The sequence below is a fragment of the Heteronotia binoei genome, chromosome 13 (genome assembly GCF_032191835.1).
Source record: "Heteronotia binoei isolate CCM8104 ecotype False Entrance Well chromosome 13, APGP_CSIRO_Hbin_v1, whole genome shotgun sequence".
NCBI classification, from domain to species: domain Eukaryota; kingdom Metazoa; phylum Chordata; class Lepidosauria; order Squamata; family Gekkonidae; genus Heteronotia; species Heteronotia binoei.
The window spans coordinates 76,994,982-77,009,197 of record NC_083235.1 but is presented as its reverse complement, the minus strand read 5'-3'; positions in this window follow the sequence as shown (position 1 = coordinate 77,009,197).

The following is a 14,216-nucleotide window of genomic DNA, read 5'->3' as shown; positions in this document are numbered from 1 at the left end:
GGGGTGACCTTCTCCATGATCTCAGCTAAGACTCTTAATAGACTGGGCCCAGATGGGGGGCCCCACCTTCAACCATCCCCGGTTATCTTAAGGGATTTCCAAAAGTGGGTGGTAGCTGTAAAGGGAATCGGCTCTTTTTGAGTAAAGTACGGACATTCTGAGGGTACTCTGGGACTATTGGTAGTTGAAGGCCCCTTTTCAAGTTTGTTAGGAAGGGCATGATTCAGTCCTCTAGGGATCCGTGTCACCAGCATTCATCAGACCAACGGCTGCCCAAACTTTGTACATATTTGCGAGGAGTTCCCATCCATTTTTGATAGGACTCTGGGGAGATACACCAGTCCCCCAGTATCCTTACAACTCAACCCCACCATGCAGCCCATAAGGCTGAAGGCACGCCGTGTTCCCTTCACATTAAAGCCTAAGATCAAGGAGGAGCTAGACCACCTTGCAAGGAGTTCTGAAACCACTGTCTAACACACGGTGGGAAACTCCCATAGTGACAATGAAGCCAAATGGCAGCATCCACATCTGCATAGACTACAAATTCTCCATTAATAAGGCTTTGCAGGACCATGCATACCCAGTCCCTGTAGTCAGCCATGTTCTAGCTTCATTGGCAAGGGCTAAAAATTTTGAGAAGTTGGGCTTAGTGCAGGCCTACCAACAGCTTCCCATCAATGAGGCTACAGCAGAGGTGCAAACCATTGTAACACACTGGGGCACCTTCCAAGTCAAGTGACTACAGTTCAGGGTCAGTGTGGCGCCAGCGATTTCCCAAAATCTGATGGATTCTTTGCTGATCACCGCCTCTGACGAAGTGGAGTTCCTCAACTGCCTCTGTACCGTGCTGCAATGCTTTGAGATGGCGGGTCTAAAGGTCAAGAAAGAATAGTGCCTACTGGGGGTTCCCCGTGTAGATTTTCTGGGCTATACTGTGGATACAGATGGAATTCACCCCATGCAAGACAAAGTCCATGTCATGAGCCCTGACGAGGGGGAGCTGGAAGGGTTAACAGACCTGGAAGAGTTGCCAGCCAGTTCCTCAGCTGAACAAACAGCAGCTGGCCCATCAATCACTCTCCAGGCACCAGTGTCAGCTGTTGATGATCAGTCTCCTCCAAGCTCTCCCACTCCCATCTCAAGAGTTCGAAGTAGGCTCCAGAAAGAACTTTCAGAGCGAAGACATGAGGCACGCCGATGCTTCAGATCTCTCAGCCCTGAGTTCTAGCAGAGTCACTGCCACCCAGGGAGCAGGCTGATTGAGGCTCCCATATAGCTCCCACCCAGGACCTGGTAACCTTGTGGAAGCAACAAGTCTATTCTCTGGCTTACATCCACACTCCTTCCTGATCCTGACCTGCTTATTTCCTTGGCACCCTGACCTTTTGGCTTTTGGACATAGACTTCTGTTTCCGGTTTGTGATTCTGCATTGGTGACTTGACTCCTGCTTGACTTCCTGGACTTTGACCTTGAACTGGCTTTGGACTCCTGCCTGCCTGCACCCTGAGAACGTGACAGTCCGGGCCATCTGCAACACCCCTGTGCCCACCGCTAAGGCAGAACTTCAGGTGTTCCTAGGGATCCTCAGTTTTTATCATACTTTCCTTTCCCACAAGGCAGCAGTAGCTGAGCCCCTCTGCTGGCTACTGGATAAAAAAGCGCCTTGGGTTTGGGGCCACAAGCAAGCAGGTGCTTTTCAGGCTGCTAAGGACTTATTGACTTCTAATAGCTTGCTGGCCCATTTTGACAAATGTTTGCCCATTGTTCTAGCATGCGATGCCTCCCCTTATGGGGTCAGCACCATGTTGGGTCATGTGCTACCAGAAAGCTGTGAGATTCCAGTGGCCTACTATTCAAGCACCCTGCAGCCTTTAGAGCACAACTATGCAGAAATCAACAAGGAGGGTCTGGCCATAGTCATGGGAGTCAAAAAGTTCCACAACTACCTGTATGGACAGCCCTTCACCATCTTAACGGACCACAAGCCACTGCTTGGCCTCTTTGCCCCAGACTGCCAGATACTGCAAATTCTTTCGCCCCAAGTCCTGCGGTGGTCCATTTTCCTGGCTGGTTACCAATACTCACTACAGTATCGGCCAGGGAAGGCGATGGACCATGCTGATGCTTTGAGCTACCTGCCACTCTCGTCAGGGGACCCAGAACCAACTTCCACGTACCAGATCCTCCTGCTCAAAACTCTTCTGGATCAACCCATCCATGCAAAGTACATCACCCGCCTATTGGCCAAAGACCACATCCTCTCCTGTGTTTTGAACTGGGTGTAATGGGGATGGCCCACCAGTCAGGTGGGCCTGGAGTTTACAGCTTATGTTTCCCATCGGGATACACTCTCAGCCCACAAGGGGTGCTCCTGTGGAGAAGCCGGGTGGTTGTACCCCCATTCTTGCACCAACAAGTCCTGGCCGCTCTGCATGAGACTCATCCAGGAGTGGTGTGGATGAAAGCACTCACCCGCAGCTACATGTGGTGGCCAGGAATCAACAACGAAATCGAGGCCTGGATCACCAGGTGCCAACCCTGCCAGGAGACCAGACCAGCATCAACCTGTACACCAGTGCAACCTGGGAGTCCTTCCGCACGCCCTGGTTCCACCTCCATCTGGACTTTGCCGGGCCCTTCCAAGGACAAATAGTTTTCCTGATTGTGGACTCTTTCTCCAAGTGGCTGGAGGTAGTCTCAGTTGCTTCAACCTCCTTCAAGGCAGCTGTCAGGGCTCTCCACTGGGCTTTTGCTACCCACAGCCTTCTGGACACTCTAGTTACTGATAATGGGATGGCCTTCATGTTGGGAGAGTTCCAGGACTTTGTCTCATTGAACTTGATCTGGCACCTCAGGTTGGCACCCTTCCACCCGGCAACCAATGACTAGGCAGAACAGATGGTGTGGACAATCAAAGACTCCCTCTGCCACATCATCCATGGGGACTTAGAGGCCTGCCTTGCAGAGTTCCTCCCAGAGCAGCAGGCCATCCCATGCACCGCCACGGGCCACAGCATGGCTGAGCTTCTCAAGGGCCAGTGGCTGTCCACCCTCCTAGACCAGCTATACCTGGACAGAGCTCTGGACCTACAAGCATTCTTGGAAGTGCTATGGCCTCCCTGAGGGTTTGCACCGGGGGACCAGGTCTACACTCAGAACTTCGCAGGCAGCCTGGCCTGGGTTTCTGCTCAGATCACAAAGATGATAGGGTTTGCATTGTATGAGGTCTCAATGGAGAGTGGCCTCACTCTATGGCACCACATAGACCAGTTGCGGTCCCCCCCCCCGCCCCCGAGGACATCAACGCCAGCTGCAGGCCTGACAGCCAGCCAGAAGTACAGCTGCAACCACCGACTGAGCAGGCCCAACCCAAGGAATCAGCTGATGCCCTGCTGGATGAGCAGACTTCACCTGAGATCCTTTCTCCACTGATTGTCATGCTGGCATCCCCAGCCCCTCCACATGCCACTCTGGAAGCCACTGGGTCCAGACAAGAACCAGCCATCTCTACACCAATCCCCACACCCCAGTGCTCGACGCAGGAGTGACGCAGGACCACACACTTTAAGGACTATGTATGTTAGGGCTTGCAGACTGCGGGGGAGGGATGTTGTGTATCTGATACTGTGTCTAATGTGGGTTGCTAGTTCCTGCCTGACTCATTGGAGCCTTTTAGTACTGAGCTTGGGGACACTGAACAATGGGAAGCAAGGTCCAAATCTCTGCTTCCTCAGACCAATTGATAGCCCCCTGCTGGTTTGAATGGTCCAGTGACATTCAAACGTAGGAACTTTGAGTGTATATAGTTGGCTCTGTTGGCCCAGTTCTTCAGTCTTAGTTTAACCGTTGCCATGCGGTAATCACAAATAAAGAGCTGTGATCACTCTGCCCGAGTCTCCTCATGCATCAAACCCAGTACTTTTCATAAAGTTTACTAAAATATTTGGAACGGTTACATAGAGGAAAGAAACAACATCCTAGGTAATTAGTTCAAGCTCCATCTTGCTTGTTTGTTTGCTCAAACTTGTGTGTGGGTGAGAACAAAGGAGAGAAAGTTTACCCCCAAAGTCCTCACCTGTTGAGTATGTGACAAACTGCATGTAGCATTCTCAATATTTTGATCAGCCAATAATTATTCCGAAACTCATCTCATTAGGAATAGTACCTCCCATTCTCTGGCAAGAAACATTTGCCCAGCATCTAATTGGTTCTGTGCTAACTAGCTAACATTCTGTGCTAACTAGCTAACATTAACATGCATAAACAACAGATTAACTCTTTTATAACAGGAGGAATGACACTTGCAAATCCCAACAGACAGAGAGAATTCCCCTGGAGAAAAGGCTGCATTGGAAGGAGAACTCTGTGGCATTATACCCCACTGAAATCCTTCCCATCCCCCAAACCAAACCCTCCTCAGGCTCCATCCCCCAAATCTCCAGCTATTTCCCAACTTGGAGCTGGCAACCAAACTTGTTTAGGATGACACTGTTTATGTATCTCTTCACATTTTCATAAAGCAACAAGTTTGGTGAGCCATTCACTTTATTTTTTCCCCTCTATCCCATACTTCTTATGACTACTTCTGTCGCTAGTAGGGATGTGCACAAACCACATTATTGTTCAGTTCATGGTTTATGGCTGAACCAGGAGCTGATACATTGGTTCATGAACCAAACCAGACTTAGTAAATTAATAGATATCAAGCTGCAGTCTCAACCCACAAGAGGATTCTTTAGCCAGTTTACTAGAGGCACAGTATAATATAGTTTTCAACAAACAAATAAAAATTAGTAACCTGGTATGAGATATATGGTAATAGGATTTGGTACTGATAAACAGGTGCAATTCCAAGCCTGTTTTGTAGTTATAGATTTTTACAAAATAGCAATATAAATTAAAATAACTTGTTTTGCATGCAACTGTTTGCATGCAACCTCTTTCTGCTCAGGTCTAGACAAGCAATCTAGCAGGTTAGATGCTTTCTTATGTGCCCACTCTCGATGCCTCAGAGTTTATCTCAATCTATTGCAAAAAAAAAATGGAAGTCGGAAACAAAAAAACAGAAAAAAAAATTACAGATCAGAAAAAGAAACATAAGGCCTTCATCTTGTGACTTGCTGGAAGAAGCACCGATGATTAGCACATTGTAGAAGGAAAGGTGAGGAGGAGGGAAGCCATCTAGCCTCAGTTTCACTTTGCTTATTTATTATACTAGGAATAAGGCCCATTGTTGGACAAAATACAATGGGCTCTAAAAAAAACTTCTGTGGGCACATGCCCCCTACCCTCACTGTCTCTCCCCCCCCCCAACTATTTGCATTCACTTCCCATTATTCCTGTCTTCCCACGCTCCCCCCCCCCCAACTCAGGGAGATCTGTCCAGACATTCCACCAGGCTCCCCGGGGCCTGCCCTTCTCGAGGTGGCATCCTGAGGCAGGAGCTGCCCAGACAGGGAGCTGGACCAGGCATGGTGGCAGTGGTAGCTCACTGCCAGAAGTCATGGTGGCCGAGCTGACAGGAGAGGTTTGTCTGGGGCTGGGCTGGGTTGTTGCTGCCACTGCTTCCTGGGGAGATGGGTGGCAAGATGGCATTGCAGCTGGGCCTGGGACCCAGCAGCATCTCCACTCCACTTGGCATCAGGCTACAGGAGTCACTGCCACTGCCAGAGGCTGGAAAGTGGGTGCAGAGGGGTTCTTCAAATATATTAGAAGCAGGAAACCAGCCAGGAAGGCAGTGGGGCCCTTGGATGTACAAGAGGTAAAAGGACTACTGCAGGACGATGGGGAAAAGGCTGAGAAGCTGAATCCATTTTTTGCCTCCATCTTTACTGTGGACTGGAGTGTTTGCCCACTTCAGAACCGCTGATTTTGGGAGGGGTGTTGAAAGACCTGAGTCAGATTGAGGTGATGAGAGAGGAGGTCCTACAACTGACAGACAAATTAAAAACTAATAAGTCACCAGGCCTGAATGGCATACATCCAAGAGTTCTGAAAGAACTCAAAGGTGGACTTGTGGATCTCCTGACAAAAATATGTAATCTTTCATTGAAATCTGCTTCCATTCCTGAGGACTAGAAGGTAGCAAATGTCACCCCCATCTTTAAAAAGGGTTCCAGGGAAATCCGGGAAATTTCAGGCCAGTCAGTCTGACTTCAATACCAGGAAAGCTGATGGAAACCATTATTAAAGAGAGAATTAGTAGGCACATTGATGAACACAAGTTATTGAGAAAGATTTAGCATGGGTTCTGTAAGGGGAGATCTTGCCTCACTAACCTGTTACAGTTCTTTGAGGGGGTGAACAAACATGTGGACAAAGGAGACCTGATAGATGTTGTTTACCTTGTCTTCCAGAAAGCTTTTGATAAACTTCCTCTTCAAAGGCTCCTTAGTAAGCTTGAGAGTCATGGGGTAAAATGACAAGTCCTCTTGTGGATCAAAAACTGGTTAATCAATAGCAAACAGAGAGTGAGTATAAATGGACAATTTTTTGAGTGGAGGGTGGTAAGCAGTGGGGTACCGCAGGGCTCAGTTCTTGGTCCCATGCTCTTTAACTTGTTCATTAATGATTTGGAGTTGGGAGTAAGCAGTGAAGTGGCTAAGTTTGCAGATGACACTAAATTGTTCGGGGTAGTGAAAACCAGAGAGGATTCTGAGGCACTCCAAAGGGATCTGTTGAGGCTGGGCAAGTGGGCATCAACATGGCAAATGAGGTTCATCGTGACCAAATGCAAAGTAATGCACATTGGGGCAAAAAATCCTAACTGTAAATACAAGTTGATGAGGTGTGAGCTGGCAAAGATTGACCAAGAGAGAGATCTTGGGGTTGTGGTAGATAACTCACTGAAAATGTCAAGACAATGCACAACTGCAATAAAAAAAAGGCCAATGCTATGCTGGGAATGATTAGGAAAGGAATTGAAAACAAATCAGCCACTATCATAATGTCCCTGCATAAATTGATGGTGCGGCCTCATTTGGAATACTGTATACAATTCTGGTCACCACACCTCAAAAAAGATATTGTAGCACTGGAAAAAGTCCAGAAAAGGGCAACTAGAATGATGAAAGGTTTGAAGAAAGGTTAAAACACTTGGGGCTCTTTAGCTTGGAGAAATGTTGACTGAGAGGTAACGTGATAGAGGTTTGCAAGATAGAGAAAGAAGATAGAGAAAGAAGTACTTTTCTCCCTTTCTCACAATACGAGAACTCATGGACATTCAATGAAATCGCTGAGCAGTCAGGTTAGAACTGAAAAAAGGAAGTACTTCTTCACCCAAAGGGTGATTAACACATGGAATTCACTGCCACAGGAGGTGGTGGCAGCTGCAAGCATAGACAGCTTCAATGGGGGATTGGATAAATATAAGGAGCAGAGGTCCATCACTGGCTATTAGCCACAGCATATTGTTGGAACTCTCTGTCTGGGGCAGTAATGTTCTGTATTCTTGGTGCTGGGGGGGGCGGGGACAGTGAAAGGGCTTCTAGTATCCTGGCCCCACTGAATGACCTCCTGATGGCGCTTTGTTTTTTGGCCACTGTGTGACACAGAGTGTTGGACTGGATGGGCCATTGGCCTGATCCAACATGGCTTCTCTTATGTTAGGGGTTCAGTGAGGGGGCAGGCTCTACTAAGGGGATTTCTTCTGTTGGGGGTGGGGACAAAAAGCAGCTGAGGAAGAAGGGCTGGCTAGCCCTAAGTCCGCTGGGAGGGCCACCTCAGGGTCACCTGAGCCAGGTGGGATGGAGAAGCCACTGCTGGTGCTCCCGCTGCTGCCCAGCTTCAGGTGCTGCTTTACTGAGAGGGGGACTAAATGGGATGGCCAATAGGAGGCAAAGGAAGCTTCCCCAGGGGCCAATGCAAGGCAAAGTGAGTCATCTGCAAGATAGCTTGTGTTTTATTTCTTTAGGAAAATTTCACCCATTTTTCTGCAGAATTGCCCCACAACTTCAAATGAACAATGTCCAGTTCAGATAAGAGATGCTGTTGACTAGCTCTGCTTTCCCAGGTCCTTTTCCTTCCTGGAAGCAGCAAAGGGGTAGGGGGAAAGATGAGGATGGCAAGCAGTGTCATCCTAAGGAGAGCTGGGTTTTTTTTCTGTTTTGTAGGAAGAAATCAGTGTGTGAAAAATGAGCTGTTTGTCGCCACGAGGGAGGATAAAGAATGGCCATCATCACCAGGAAGGATAAAGAATGGTTTGATTATCTCCATATGTGGATTTATTGACTCTCTGGAGGATTGCTTCTGTATCCTGAAGTTTTTGGAAATGTATGTATCAATCACCTTGGTATTCTCTAAAACCGTATGAAGGTGGAGTAACTTTGGAGGTTAAAGAGACTGTCCAAGACCATGGCAAAGTTGAAATTTAAAGAGACTATTGAATGGCTGAAAATTGAGACCATTTAGAGACCATTACATTGTAAGAACTGGGATTGCATTTGGGTGTATTTTGTATATTTTGAAAGTTATAAGTAATATTGATAAAGGTTTTTATAAAGAATTTTGATAGTAGAACAGAGATTCCTTTTAAACAATTAGTAATACTGATTGTCAGAACCTTGGGCTTTTTTGTTACCACCTTCTAGATGGGGCCTGAAGATCTCTTGGAATTAAAATTGATTTTCATGCTTCAAAGATCAGTTTCCCTGGAGAAAATGACTGCTTTTGAGGGTGCCCACTGTGGCACTATAATCCACTGAGGTCCCTCTCCCTCCTCAAAGCCTGCTCTCCCCAGACTTCATCTGCAAATCTCCAAGAATTTCCCAACTCAGGGTTGGCAATTCTAAATAAATCCCACTGAATAGCCCCAAGAAGAATTCAGAGGAGACCTGCATTGGATGGCTCCACCAGTCTCCTGCTGCGGCCCAGCTGTTATTGGGCCTCCCAAGATGGGGGCACATTCGGCCGGGTCTTCGGGCTCTGCACTGGCTTCCAATAATATACCGAGTTCGGTACAAGGTGCTGGTTATCACCTTTAAAGCCCTATATGGCCTGGGACCTGCCTACCTGAAGGACCGTCTCTCCCCACATGTTCCCCAGAGAGTACTGAGATAGGGAACCCAAAACCTTCTCGCTATCCCTGGGCCAAAAGAAGCCCGCCTTAAATCTACTAGGGACAGGGCCTTCTCTGTTATGGCCCCTACATGGTGGAACCAGCTGCCGGAGGAGGTGAGGCCCTGCGGGACCTTGTTCAGTTCCACAGGGCCTGTAAGACAACCCTCTTCCGGCTAGCTTACACCTAACTGATATGGGAAACTAATGTAGCTTTACCAGATTCTTGCTATACATACTGTTATAAGGTTTGATGTTTTTAAGGTTTTAAATGTTTTGAATGTTTTAACTGCTTATATATTTAAATGCTAATTTAATTTTATGTCTTATTATCTGTTGTGAGCCGCCCTGAGCCACCTTTGTGGGAAGGGCGGGATATAAATCATAAATAAATTAAAAAAAATACTGCTCCTGGGGCTGACCTTTCTCATGCCCATCTTAGATTTTGGAAGAAATTCTGAATATTTCCCCTTTTCATTGTTTTAAAAGCACCTGCATTGTATTAAAAACCCTTAGGTACTTCTCTTTCAGGAAAGATGATGCTCAAACCATTGTTTAACCCTTCCCTGTTTTAAAAGCCTTCAATTTTTTTTGTTACTGGTAAGGATGATGTACATCCTTTGGGCAGGCTTTAATTTTTCATTTGCTTTAGGTCCTCAAGCCACATGCACAATACAACCTGTGAAATTCAGCGCATGAGTTCAGAAAGTCTACAAATAAACAACGCTTTGCCATTTTAGATATTCAGCAAGGGGCTCTAATAACAGAAGACCACAGCAGTCGCATCCCACCAGGTTACACAGACAGCAGTGTTCCAAAAAAAATCTTGGGAATGATTTAGACAAAACAAAAGCAACAGTAAGATAAACAAATGTGATACTTACCCAAACACATAGTCACAACAAATAGGGGCAAAATAATCTTGCGCCACAGCAGTTGCTAAGTTACCAGGAAGGGAGAAGAAATATTTTTGTGGCTAGGATGAATTAGTGGCATGTAAATTTCTTCAGTAGCTTAGATACTGTATACTTTGTTTTCAGCAGTTTGTCTAAAAAGCTTCAGCCATGTTAAAATGTCTGCATTAGAGATTAGGCTGACAGAAATCCATGGATAGCTTAACATGGTGGTCTTCTGTTGGTTCTCAGAGGATCTATTGTCTTTATATTGGGCCTATCTAGTAGGCTTGCCAGCCCCCAGGGCTGGGCGGGAGATCCCAGTTTTGCAGACTCCTCTCCACTGCCAGCCAACTGGCCAGTGGTGGAAGACCTGCCCCACCAGCCACCATGTGCCTTTAAATCTCAGCGGGACAAAAGCTGCATGGGGGTGGGAGCAAGTAGACAGAGCCAAATGGCTCTTTCCAGTGAGTGTGTGAAGTCTATGATAAAGGAAGAGAGCAGAGTCCCTCTGTTTCTTTTGCATTCATTTCAGAAGTCATCTATATAGCAAAATAAAGAGCAAATATTTAACTAGAACTTGATTATGGAATGAAGGAAAACTCCACTCCCTAGACTGCTCCCTTGCTTTCATTTTCCTGTGTTAGTCTGAAGAAGTTGATTGAAATACAGCAGATTGTTACATTCAGAAACTCCTGTGAGTAAACTTCCCCAGTGAGATCGCAAAAGTGTGTGCTTGCAAACGGTGTGTTTTTAATTTGGCTGCTTTGTGTGTGTGTGTCCCTTAATAAAGCCATGCTTAGAAATGCTACCAAAGCCTGAAAAGCGACTTGTGGGGGTATGACAAATTTAACTTTCATTTAGTGGAAGTGCAGCTGCTAGGGAACCCTTTGAAGGCAAAAAAAGAGGATGAGGAACTGAAGGCTGTGTTCAGGGGAACTACACAGCTGTATTTTAAATTTTTAAATTTGTTTTAGGGAATGGGAAAGTCTCCAGGCTCCCCCCCCAATGTCCCCAGGTATGTCTTGAGTTGGACCTGGCAACCCTACTACCTAGTTTTGAAATAACTGCTAAGTTATGGGCAGTTCTGGTTGCACAACAGTGAGCAGTCCTGAATCAAACCATGAACTGACCCACTGGTGTGATTTTTCTTTTAAAACAGCCTCATTCATAAACATTTTTTAAATCCCACAGAAAATTATATAACTTATATAAATTACGTTACTAAAAAAATTGTGGAAAAAACGGGAAAACAAATACACAGTAATTTGACAACATTATCGTATTATCATATGCAGCGCCAAATACAAACTAATAATATTGACGGCATCTTGGATTTTAGGACTGAAACTGCAAATGTATTGCATGTGTACAATGAATTTTAATGATTTTACTGTATTTTATATTAACATTATGCATTTTAACTGTTGTTAACTGCCCTGAGCCCAATGTCTTTCTCCAAAATTTCCCTGACTGCATCCCAAACAGACTTATCTAGTACCATATGAGGCCCCTTTAACCAGTTAACTTAAATGGAAGTTTGCAGTCTTATAGGATATTTTACAGGATATCAAGCACCACATAAAGATAACATGAAACCAAAACCACAACAACTGCTATATGATAATTGTGATGCCATATTGTATGAGCAGCCCTGTTCTTCACGGTGGGAGACATATTTATCTTTAAAATAATCCAAGACTGAAATCCTAACCCAAAAAATGGCTTTCTGTTTATCAAGCACTGTTAATTCCTGTTTCTGTCTTTCCTGTATTCATTGCTATAAATTACAGTTGCCAACTATGGGTTGGGAAATCCATGGAGATGTAAGGCTAAAGCCTGGGCAGGGAAAAGAGTTTGGGGAGGGGCAGGAACTCAGTGAGATATAATGGCATAAAGTCCATTTTCTCCAGAGGAACTGATCTCTGTCATCTGGAGATCTGCTGTACTTCAACAAGATCTCCAGGTCCTATGTCCAGGCTCCACTATAAATGGAATGCAGTGATATTACCATTTAGGAGTGTGCATTTGGTTCGGCTGAACCGAATACAGCCCTGAATATCATCTGATTCAGCTGTATTCGGCACCAAATGCAGCCAAATCAGATTTCCTGATGTTATTCAGGCGCTGAATACAGCCACCCTAATACAACTGAATAAGTATTCAGCAATATTCAGGGCTCCTGAATAATGGCAGGATAGGGGGGTTAAAAGGGAAAGGGAAGCCACCTACCTCCTTTCCCACCATTTCTGGACTTTTCCTGCATCTTCCTAGGCTCCCCTGGGATCAGGGTGGGAGGTGGAGAGGGGCTCTGACAGCTAATCACTGCCTCGCATTTGCAAGTTACAAAAGGCATGTGCAGCTTTGCAAGGCTGGTGTTGCTGCTGGGCTATGCCAGCCCAACTAGGCACCACCTACCTTGTTGGGAAAGGGGAGGGAAAACTTGCATTTCTGCCCACAGAGTTGCAAGTTGCAATACTCTCTGTCCAATCACAGGATAGTGTTGTTTTTTGAAAATGTTATGTCCGTGGACAGAAAGCATATGGAGTCTTGCTTCCTAGTGGCTAGACTCCATTGATGCTGGCTGCTTGGCTGAGAGATTGTGTAGCTGCTGGCCCCTGCCTTCAGCTGCTTCTGCTGTGTGCTTTGGCCTGCCTGGCTGCCTGGATCAAAGTGGACTGGACTCCTGACAGTGAAGTCTGAAGATATCATCAGGTAAGTTTGGGGGAAAATATTTCTTTTTTTTTTTTAAGGATTGAGTAAAAGGACTTTTAACAACAGTGCCCCTTTACTTATCCTGTGGGTGGTGGCTTGCTTGGGGTGGGCTAGGGGGTGGGGGTGGGGGTGGGGTGGTTGGCTTACTCTCTTAAAATTGTTCTAAAAGTTTTAAACTTTACGTTTTTCTTTCCAGCAATGGAAATGTTGTTGTGGGATTGCTGTTATTCCTTTTAGTGCTGGGTGGGTGGGGATTGTGGGATGTTGTTCACTTTTGTTAATTGTTCACGTAATTAAGAGTTTTGTTCACATCCTGTGGTAGTGGTTTCAAAATTCAGTGTTTTGATTTTTTGGGGTTTTAATATTTCTTTCAAGGTGACTGTTGTTTCCTTTGGTGTTTGGTCCTCTTCGGGGGGCAGCTGGTAGAGTGTGGGTTGTGTTTGGTGTCTGCTCACTTTCCTTGCTAGTTGCTAGTGCTGTTGTGGTTTGTTTTTGTTGTGGCTGCACAGTGTTGTGTGATTTCTGAAGGTTTGGTTTTTTGAAGTGGGAAAATTAACAGATTACTTTTTCCCCATCATAGGAAGCAATGGTGGGATGGGACCCCCTGCTCCAATTTTTTTGAAAATGGGGGCTTCTCTGGGGGAGAGGCTCCTTCCGCTACACTGCAAATTTGACGCCTCTACCTCAAGCCCACCCCCAGCCCCCAGACATTACTTCCCATGTTTTGCCATTGACTTCAGTGGCCCATAGAGTATAATGGAGCCTTATATTCAGGAAAAGCCAAATTTCTCCTGAATCAGATTCAGGCACCGAACCTAAAATTCAGGGATATTCAGAGGGAGGGTTAATATTTTTGCCCCCAAATCAGAATTTTATTTTTTTATTATTATTATTTGCATATCCCTAATTACCATCTAACACTTGTTTCTTGGCTTTTCTATTTGGGAATTTTTATTCCTACCCTCCTTTCTATTGCAATTGGTGGCTGCCTTTCATAGCTTTTCTACACTTCTAGTTCTACTCACTGATCTTCCACGTATTTTGTTCATATGAACATGTCCTCCCACATCTTTGTTTTCACAGAGGTGTTGCCTGTAGCATCCCAGAAAGGTGAAGCCAGCCTCTACTTGTAAGCTCTGCACAAAACATTACTGTAGTTTTTTTTTCTGCACATGCCCCCTTCTGTCAAGCAATTAGATCTCAAAGTAATCAGTCCTTGATTTGAAACAAAGTATGATTTATTGATAATCCAAGATGCTTCTATTGAGCTAGGTATTGGAACTGATACATAGTAACAGTGGAAGGCATACTTAAAGGTGGCACATCAAAGGTTTCATAAACAAAGCTACATTCTCTAAACAATGCTGTATTCACGTGTGAATCTTCACACGGTAAACTTCTTATCTCCCCTGTGGTTTCTTTTCCTGGGACCAGGCCTGAGAACCTGTCCCTGGAGGCGCTTATCTTCAAAGAGTAAATTCCTGCATTTGTTAGTAAAAGCAAGAGAGCCAAAAGAGGCGCGAACTACACTCTGGCTATTCCCTGCTTTG